Source organism: Pipistrellus hanaki, assembly GCF_964339955.1.
Source record: "Pipistrellus hanaki genome assembly, chromosome: 1".
Lineage (NCBI taxonomy): Eukaryota > Metazoa > Chordata > Mammalia > Chiroptera > Vespertilionidae > Pipistrellus > Pipistrellus hanaki.
The window spans coordinates 98,305,724-98,314,990 of record NC_140503.1 but is presented as its reverse complement, the minus strand read 5'-3'; the positions used below and the strand labels follow the sequence as shown (position 1 = coordinate 98,314,990).

At 45.1% G+C, this 9,267-nt stretch overlaps 1 long non-coding RNA gene across 2 annotated transcripts in view; it reads left to right on the top strand.

Moving 5' to 3' along the window:
* The first annotated feature begins 2,017 nt into the window (after positions 1 to 2,017).
* The window catches only part of LOC311633802, a 223,981-nt gene continuing 216,731 nt past the window's right edge, over positions 2,018 to 9,267 (top strand). For both annotated transcript variants that reach the window (XR_014797016.1, XR_014797017.1), the window contains exon 1: positions 2,018 to 2,436. This is a non-coding gene — a long non-coding RNA (uncharacterized lncRNA). The remainder of the gene's footprint in view (positions 2,437 to 9,267) is intronic.

Sequence of the window (9,267 nt, the reverse complement as noted above, 5' to 3'; positions counted from 1 at the left end):
TTCCGGGCTCATTGGGGGAGAGCCTAAACTATTTGGTAGCAGGCGAAAATCGAGGGCACCATTCTCTCAGAGGCACTTGCAGCGAGTACTGAAGGACCCTGAGACCCAGGAACCGCATAGGGCAGGCATAGGGTGGGGCTGACGGAAGCCAAGGCTATAGGCTCCACCCTGAAACTCCGTCCCACCAGGAAGCTGCGAAAATGCGACAACAAAATACATCACAAACGAAAGAAATGGAGGACAAAAAGCGACTGGATATAGAGTTCAAAACTATGCTTATAAGGTTTTTGAAGAATTTCCTAGAAAAGGTCGATAAGTCCTATGAGGATATGAAAAGGGGTCAACTAGAACTAATAAGGAATCAATGAGAAATGATAAGGGATCAACAAGAAATAAAAAATACATTGTCTGAAATAAAAAATATTATACAGAGTCCTAAAAACAGAATGGAAGATCACAAGAATCAAGTCAAAGATTTGGAACATAAAGAGCCAGAAGACACTCCTCCACAGAAGCAAGAAGACAAGAGGATCCATAAAATTGAAGATAATGTAAGAAACCTCTGGGACAACTTCAAGCAAACCAACATCAGAATTATGGGGTCCCAGAAGATGAGAGAGAGCAAGATATCAAAAACATACTGAAAGAAATAGTGACAGAAAACTTCCCCCACCTGGTGAAAGAATTAGACTTACAAGTCCAGGAAGTGCACAGAACTCCAAACAAAAGAAATCCAAAGAGGACCACACCAAGACATATCATAATTAAAATTCCAAGAGCAAAAGACAAAGAGAGAATATTAAAAGCAGCAAGAGCAAAGCAGGTAATTACCTATAAAGAAGCACCTATACGATTGTCAGCTGATTTCTCAACAGAAACCATGCAGGCCAGACAGGAATGGCAAGAAATATTCAAGGTGATGAATAGTAAGAACCTACAGCCAAAGATAATCTACCCAGCAAAGCTATCACTCAGAATCGAAGGCCAGATAAAGAGCTTCACTAATAAAAAAAAGCTAAAGGAGTTCATCACCACCAAACCAGAATTATATGAATTGCTGAAGGGGGTTCTTTCAGAAGAGAAACTAAATAAAGATAAAAATTATGAACAACAAATACATAACTATCAACAAGTGAATGTAAAAACCAAGGAAATTAAAAAAAAAATCTGGTGAATATAATAGAATCAGAGGTATGGAAGGGGAGTGAACTGATGATTCTTGGGGAAAAGGGGAGAGAGGGATGTGGGAAGAGACTGAACATAAACTGTGCACCTTTGGATGAAGACAATGGGGGCTGGGGAAAGGGCAGAGGGTGGGATGGGAACCTGGTGGAGGAGAGCAATGGCGGGGGGGGGGAAGGAACATTTGTAATAATATGAACAATAAAAATTTATTTTTTTAAAAAAAGGGGGGTTATTCAAATGATAACCCCCCCTCTGATTCTCCTGTGCCATTTTGATTTCCCCCTCTGATCCCCCCCTGTGTCATTTTAAGTGATCCCTCTTCCCCCACCTTGATACCCCAATTCCTTTTTTTTTTTTTTTTTTTTTTTTTTTTTATCCCTAGAAATGAGCGCAAAAAGAAAAAGCTACTCCGTGGAGTACAAGAAAGGAATCGTGGAAGACTCATGGGGCCAAAATCTTACTGCTATCTACAAAGAGAAGATGTTGAGTATCCGATTGGTCTGAAAATGGCGAGCAGAGTATGATAAGCTCATTGAACAAGTGTACAAGGGAAATGCTAAAAAGCACAAGTGTGGATCAGGTCGGCAACCATTATTTTCCAAGCTGGAAGACCTAATCTGTGAATGGTTTGTTGACAGGAGAGCAAAGGTTTTGGTTGTGAATAGGGCTCAGATTCAAGAATTTGCCCTTGCAATGGCACCACAGTTTGACATAGTCCCCCAAGACTTCAAAGCATCACAACACTGGCTGGATAATTTCCTTCAGCGAAGTGAACTGTCTGTAAGAAGATCTACTGGTACAACATTGTTTAGGTTGGAAGATACTTAAGTTATTAAGTGAGTAAGCGAAGATGGCTGCTCGGGTAGACACCTAACCGCAGCAGCACACAACAATTTCAATGGAATACAACTAAAATGTAGAGTGGACATCGCCCAGAGCTACAGGTAGTCGACTGACTGAAAATTCTACAACAAGAAGGAAAGAGAAAACCAGAAGGAAAATCAGAGGAGCTGAAAAAAAGCCTAAGGTACGGAGACATGCTGCTCGCCCGCACGCACGCGCGTGCGGAGAGGTCACAGCCGGAGAGGAGGAGAGGGCTGGGTGCTGCCTGGCATTCCCTAGCAGGAAGGAAATAAAACCCCCAGCCTGGGCTGAACCCCCGAACCGGCAGCGCTGAGCCCCAGTTATGGGCCAGACCCTGGGGACCCAGGCTCCGGCAGGGGGAGACGGGGCTGTGAGGCGGAATCCCAGGTGAGCAGCGAAAAGCAGGGCCCCCGGAGTCGCGCGCACATTGCACGCAGAGGACTGAATGTTGACTCTGATGCTAGATTACACTAGCCGGAAGGAACAGGGCCTCCGGCAGCGCTGAGCCTCAGTCCGGACTGCTCTGAACCCCAGTTCTGGGCCAATCCCTGGGGATCAAGGCTCGAGCAGGGGGAGACCAGGCTGTGAGGCGGAATCCCAGGGGAGTGGTGAAAAGCGGAGCCCCCAGAGTCGCGCGCACTGCGCGCAGAGGACAGTCTGTTGACTCTGATCCTAGACTCCCCTAGCAGGAAGGAGAAAAAAAAGCCCCAGACTGGAGGAATGCGACAGGGAGCAGGAGCCCCTGCTGGACACCGGCCAGCCGGGCGCCGGCAGGGAGCCAGGCAACAGGGCCCCTAGGGGGGGGGTGCCCCTGAGCCTTCGACCTCTGAGCGCGGGCAACAGAGCCAAGGCTGGGGGCTGCTTCCTGGGTGGCGCCGACCCCGGCAACAGGCTGGAGCAGCACAGGAGCCCGCGGAGAACAAAGGGGTGCCACAGGCCAACCTGCTGAGCTCCCAGGACAAGGAAGAAGAAACCAAAGAAGTTCTCAATGTGAAGAAATCAAGGGAGAGAAAAAGATAGTAAAATTACTTAAGAAAGAATACAAAGAAGATCTTGAAAAATCAAAGACTAAGTCAGAACTCAACTCACCAGTCAACATTGCAACATATATGCATTTAAAAAAAAAAGGACAGAATGTTGAAACAGCGGCGGCCAGGCCTAGAGTGGCCAGGCACAAGGCAGTGGCAACCGGGCCTGGAGCAGCAATGGCTAGGCCCCAGAACGGCAGCAGCCAGAACCAGAGCAACAACAGCCAGCACTGGAGCAGCCAGACCTGGGGCAGTTGCAGCCAGGCCTGAGGCGGAGGCAGCCAAGCCCAGGGTGGCCAGTCAGGAACACCCAGACCCGGAGTGGCCAGGCCCGGAGAAGCCTGGCCCAGAGCAGCCGGGTTGGGAGCAGCCAGGCCCAGAACAGCAGTAGCCAAGCCCGGAGCATCCAGGCTGGGAGCGGCCAGACTCGGAGTGGCCGGGCCCGGTCAGCCAGGCCCAGAGCAGCTGGGTCGGGTGCGGCCAGGCCCTGAGCAGCGGCTGCCAGGCTGGGAGCGGCCAGGCCCGGAGCAGCATCTGCCAGGCTGGGAGCGGCCAGGCCAGGAGCAGCGGCTGCCAGGCTGGGAGCAGCCAGGCCCGGAGCAGCGGCTGCCAGGCTGGGAGCGGCCAGGCCCGGAGCAGCAGCTGCCAGGCTGGGAGTGGTCAGGCCCGGAGCAGCCGGGTCGGGTGCGGCCAGGCCCGGAGCAGCGGCTGCCAGGCTGGGAGCGACCAGGCCCGGAGCAGCCGGGTCTGGTGCGGCCAGGCCCAAAGCAGCGGCTGCCAGGCTGGGAGCAGCCAGGCCCGGAGCAGCCAGGCCCGAAACAGCTCGCTCCTCGCCTGCCCCTGCCCCACGACTGCTTCTCAGACATGGCTGGAAACTTTTGCGGGAACTTGAGGGTCTGCTGAATCAAGTGATGAAGGCTTAGATCTGGATGTGTTGAGTTAGTATAGGGCTGGGGTGTTGATCTGTGAGTGCCTTGGGTGGGGCCTGGATGAGGCTGGTTGACCTATTTGGAAATGTCTTTTGTGTGAAATGTATCATTGGGCATGTGGAGGTATTATTGATATGAGAAAATGCTAAGTAACTGATTTACTATCTGAAAAGGGATTTACTATCGGGGAAAGGGAGGGAGGAAGAGACTGAACATAAACTGCACCTATGGATGAGGACAATGGGGGATGGGGAGGGGGCGGAGGGTGGGGTGGGAACCTGGTGGAGGGGGGAAGAAATGAGGAACCTTTGTAATAATATGAACAATAAAGATTGATTTTAAAAAAAGTTATTAAGTGAGCACTTGCATTCAAGTCCTTTATTGATGATGCTGACTTCTCTAAATGCAATCTTTCCAACATGATTGCTATGGATGAAACTGCAGTGTTTATGGGCCAATCATCAACAACAATTGAGCAGCGGGGTGCCTCCTTAATGTACATTCCCTCCACTGCTTACGAAAGTGCATGTGTTTGCTGTATTTTGGCAATTCGTCCGGATGGCACTAAAATCCCACCTTTAATCATTTCTAAGGGCAAGAAGGAAAATATTGAACGTGTTTTGGGCATTTTTATTCTTGAAACTGAAAAAGCCTGGGCCACACAAGCAGTTATAAGGAAATGGGTCGATTTAATGCTGCTGCTTATTATGTGAGGGAGCCAAAGAGGTCTGCTAGTCTGGGATGCAGCCAGCACTCACCACGATAAAGACATGAAGACATTTCTTCACGAAAGAAAAATAGATCAGATAATGATTCCCGCAGGAATGATGACCTATCTCCAAACTCTTGATATTGCAATAAACAAGCCATTCAAAGACAATTTTCATATGGAAATTAATGACTACATTGAAAATAGAATGGAGAGAAATCAGCGTGGAAACTTTGTGAAACCTAAACTGCAAGAAGTTGTGACTTGGGTGAAGAATTCATGGGAGAAAATCACTGACAGTTGCATTGCAAATGCACTGCGAGCAGGCTACCTTGACAAGAAGTACTCATTTAAAGACAGTGCTATTGCTAAACATGAGAGATTTGGTCCACTGATTCTGAAAGAAATGGAGTCACAAGAAATTCACCAGGAAATTCAGGAATTGGATTGTTATGATGATGTTCCAGAAGATTATGACATGATTGTCATTGAATGAATGAGTAAATTCTTGATACTGTAGGATTCACAGTTTGTCTGGTTTGTGTTGACAACTACCGTACTACCGTACCGTATACAGGTAATAAATTTCCTTTATTTTCATTTAATAATAAATGTGTACCGTATTCTTCTTCATGGAAAAATAAGACATCCCCGAAAATAAGACCTAGCGCATCTTTGAGAGCAAAAATTAATATAAGACACTGTCTTATTTTCGGGGAAAAAGGGTAGCAGTTGTTGGGTGCTAGGCCCAGATTCATTAATTTATTGGTGGCTGCAAAATAGTGACATTATAATTCTGTTATTTGTTTTTAATTTATTAGTTGGAACACTTTAATTAAAAAATACTTTCATCTATTTTTAATTATCTGTAGGTATAGTTCATGTAGAAAGGGTGGAATAAGTGCTAGCTTTTTGCTTTGGTTTTTCACTTTCAATATAATAGGTTGGTTCCTCTAAAGATAATCAGGTGATTTTTTATGAGCTCATGGATTCAAATATATTTGATGGGTTTTAATCAGTGGACATATTTTCATGACACTCAAATTGTTCTATCTTTGACCAGTTGGAGTCTTTTCCATAGGCTCCTGAATGTCTTAATCTACTCATGGTCATCTTGTGGCATCTTTGCTTTGTGCTATGTACAACTGTTTTAAGCTCATCTTTTATATTTCTTGCCCCATATCTGTAACCAGTATTTCTCCAAAGAAACCCTGGATAGTAGTATAGGCATTAGGAATGCTCATCGCTATGAGTTGGTCATTGTTTCTAACACTTAGAAATATATATACATAATGTCTACAGTAATAAAAGAGAAAGATGCAAACTGACCATACCTTCATGATGCCCACCAGCCAATCAGGAGTGAGTATGCCACTTAATCCAATGAAGATGATGGGTTAATTTGCTTATGCAGGTGCTGAGCAGCTGGGGGCGGGGCCAGGGCGACAATGCAGGCATTCTGCACCGCCCTAGCAGCTTTGGGCCTCTGGGCAGTGTGGGAAGGCAGAAAGGCAGCTCTGGGTGGAGCAAAGGCGGTGCCGGCAGCTAGGGGAAGGAAGGCCCATTCTTGCACCAATCTTCATGCATTGGGCCTCTAGTATATATATAACATATGCTTTTTAAAAATATATTTTTTATTTATTTCAGAGGAAAAGAGAGGGAGAGAGAAATAGAAATATCAATGATGAGAGAGAATCATTGATTGGCTGTTTTTGGCATGCACCGGGAATTGAACTGTGACTTCCTGGTTCATAGGTCAACTCAATCACTGAGCCACACTGGCCGGGCAACATATATACCTTTTAACTTAACCTTTTCTGTATTACATCTGTATCTCTTTTTTTACACACCAAAAATCTTGGTTTTCAAGAATAGAGGGGGTTAGGAATTAGAATAGCCTCATTATTATTTTCTCTTATTTTTTTTTTAAATAAATCTTTTTTTAAAAAAAAAAAAATCCCTCCATTGCTCCCTCCACCAGATTCCCACCCCACCCTCTGCCCTTTCCCCACCCCCATTGTCCTCATCCATAGGTGCACAGTTTTTGTTCAGTCTCTTCCCGCACCCCCACTCTATTTTCCCCCCGAGAATTGTCAGTTCACTCCCCTTCCATACCTCTGATTCTATTATATTCACCAGTTAATATTGTTCATCAGTTTTTTTAATTCCCTTGGATTTTAGTTTCACTTGTTGATAGTTACGTATTTGTTGTTCATAATTTTTATCTTTATCTTCTTCCTCTTCCTAAAGAATAATTCTGGTTTGGTGGTGATGAACTCCTTTAGCTTTTTTTTATTAGTGAAGCTCTTTATCTGGTCTTCGATTCTGAGTGATAGTTTTGCTGGGTAGAGTATTTTTGGCTGTAGGTTCTAGCTATTCATCACGTTGAATATTTCTTGCCATTCCCGTCTGGCCTGCATGGTTTCTGTTGAGAAATCAGCTGACAATTGTATGGGTGCTTCTTTATAGGTAACTACCTGCTTAGCTCTTGCTGCTTTTAATATTCTCTCTTTGTCTTTTGCCCTTGGAATTTTAATTATGATTTGTCTTGGTGTGGTCCTCTTTGGATTCCTTTTGTTTGGGGTTCTGTGCACTTCCTGGACTCGTAAGTCTATTTCTTTCCCCAGATGGGGGAAGTTTTCTGTCACTATTTCTTCTAATATGTTTTTGGTTTCTTGCTCTCTCTCTTCTTCTAGAACCCCCATAATTCTGATGTTGGTTCGCTTGAAATTTTCCCAGAGGTTTCTTACAGTATCTTCAACTTTCTGGATTCTCTTATCTTCTTGCTTCTGTGGAGGAGTGTCCTCTGGCTCTTTGTGTTCCAAATCTTGTCTTGATTCTTGGGATCTTCTAGTCTGTTTTTAGGACTCTGTATAATATTTTTTATTTCAGACAACGTATTCTTCATTTCTAGTATCCTCAAAGGTCTCATTTATTTTATCGGCCTTTTCTAGGAAATTCTTGAAAAACCTTATAACTGTGGTTTTGAACTCAATGTCCATTCTTTTACTTTCTTCCATTTCCTTCCTTTGTGTCCTGCTTCTTTTCTGCATTTTAGCTGCTACCCTGATTTGATGGAATAGTTGTGTGTGCTAGGTGTCCTGGCAGAGCCCAGTAGCACAGCCTTCCCAGTTACCTAAGGTGGACAGTCTTGGTGCAGCCCTTTGTGGGATGAGTGTACAGTCTTGGTGTTAAGCCTTGTTTGTTGTTGGTATCACTGGGAAGCATTGATCTCCAAGCCAATTGGCTGTGAGGATCAGCAGTGTCTCAGCTAGTAGGACTTCTGTGCTCCACTTGGATGAGGCAGAGTCTCGGGGTGGTGCAGACAAGCTTTGGTTCCCCATCAGTCCCACCTTACGAAAGTCCTATTAGTGGCAAGTCCTGCAAGACTGGCTATATGCATGTGCACCTCTTGGGGAAAGGCTGTTCTCAAGTTTTGCCTGCTCCCTGACAGCCAGTTTTTTGTTTTTGTTTTTGTTTTTAATATATTTTTTATTGATTTTTTACAGAGAGGAAGAGAGAGGGATAGAGAGTTTCTGTCCACAGGCCAATGCTCTATCCACTGAGCCAAACTGGTTTCAGCTGACAGCCAGTTTCCCCCCCCTGGCTCAGAGCTGTCTCTCAGTGCAGTTGGGAGGTTTTTTTGTTTTGTTTTCTCTCGAACGAGAAAGCTAGCCACTGAAGGGCTTCTGTGCTCTGCTTGGATGGGGCGGAGTCTCGGGGTGATGCAGACAAGCTTTGGTTTCCTGTCAGCCCTCCCTAAGAAGGTCTGGTTCCTGTGTCCTGCTGTAATGGCTGTTTGCCACAAGCACCTCCGAGAGAGCTTTGCCCACTGCCTGACAGTCCTGCCTCTCCCTGACTGGGGCTGTCTATCAGAGCAATAGGGTGGTTCTGTTTTCCTCCCAAACAAGAAAGCCAGCCTCTCGTTAGCTGCCTGCCCTCTCCCTCTCTGTGTGCCGCGAGTAAGCCAGCAGCGAACTCGGTGGCCACCTTTTCCTCACGCACAGATCTCCGCCGCACCTCCACAGTTCCTAAGGCGCAGCGTCCCTCCTCTTCCCTTTCTAGATGGTAGAGCTTCCTCTCAGCCAGCCGTCTGGTGTTTCAGGGCAATGTTTCCTCTGTTTTCCAGTTGTAAATTTAAAATTGTTGTGGTAGGCTGCATTTAGGAGTCTATCCTATGCTGCCATCTTGGTTTCTCCTAGAATAGCCTCATTATTAATTGCTCATTTATTTTACCCTAAATTACCATATAGTCTCAAAATAGAAATATTAATATTAATACCAATATAATTATTGATAACTTACATAAATTGTGCATATACTATCCCCATTTCTTTCTCACTATTTTTTTCGAAAAAGGGTTGACAAAATCTTTCATTTTTCAGTGTTTTAGTTTAAACTGCATAATTCAGTGGTTTTTAGTATATGCTGTACACCTGAAAATAATATAACATAATATTGAATGTAAACTATAATTGAAAAATAGCATAAAAAGTTATACAAACATCACCATCATATAATTCCAGGATATTTCTATCACTCCTAAAAAAAA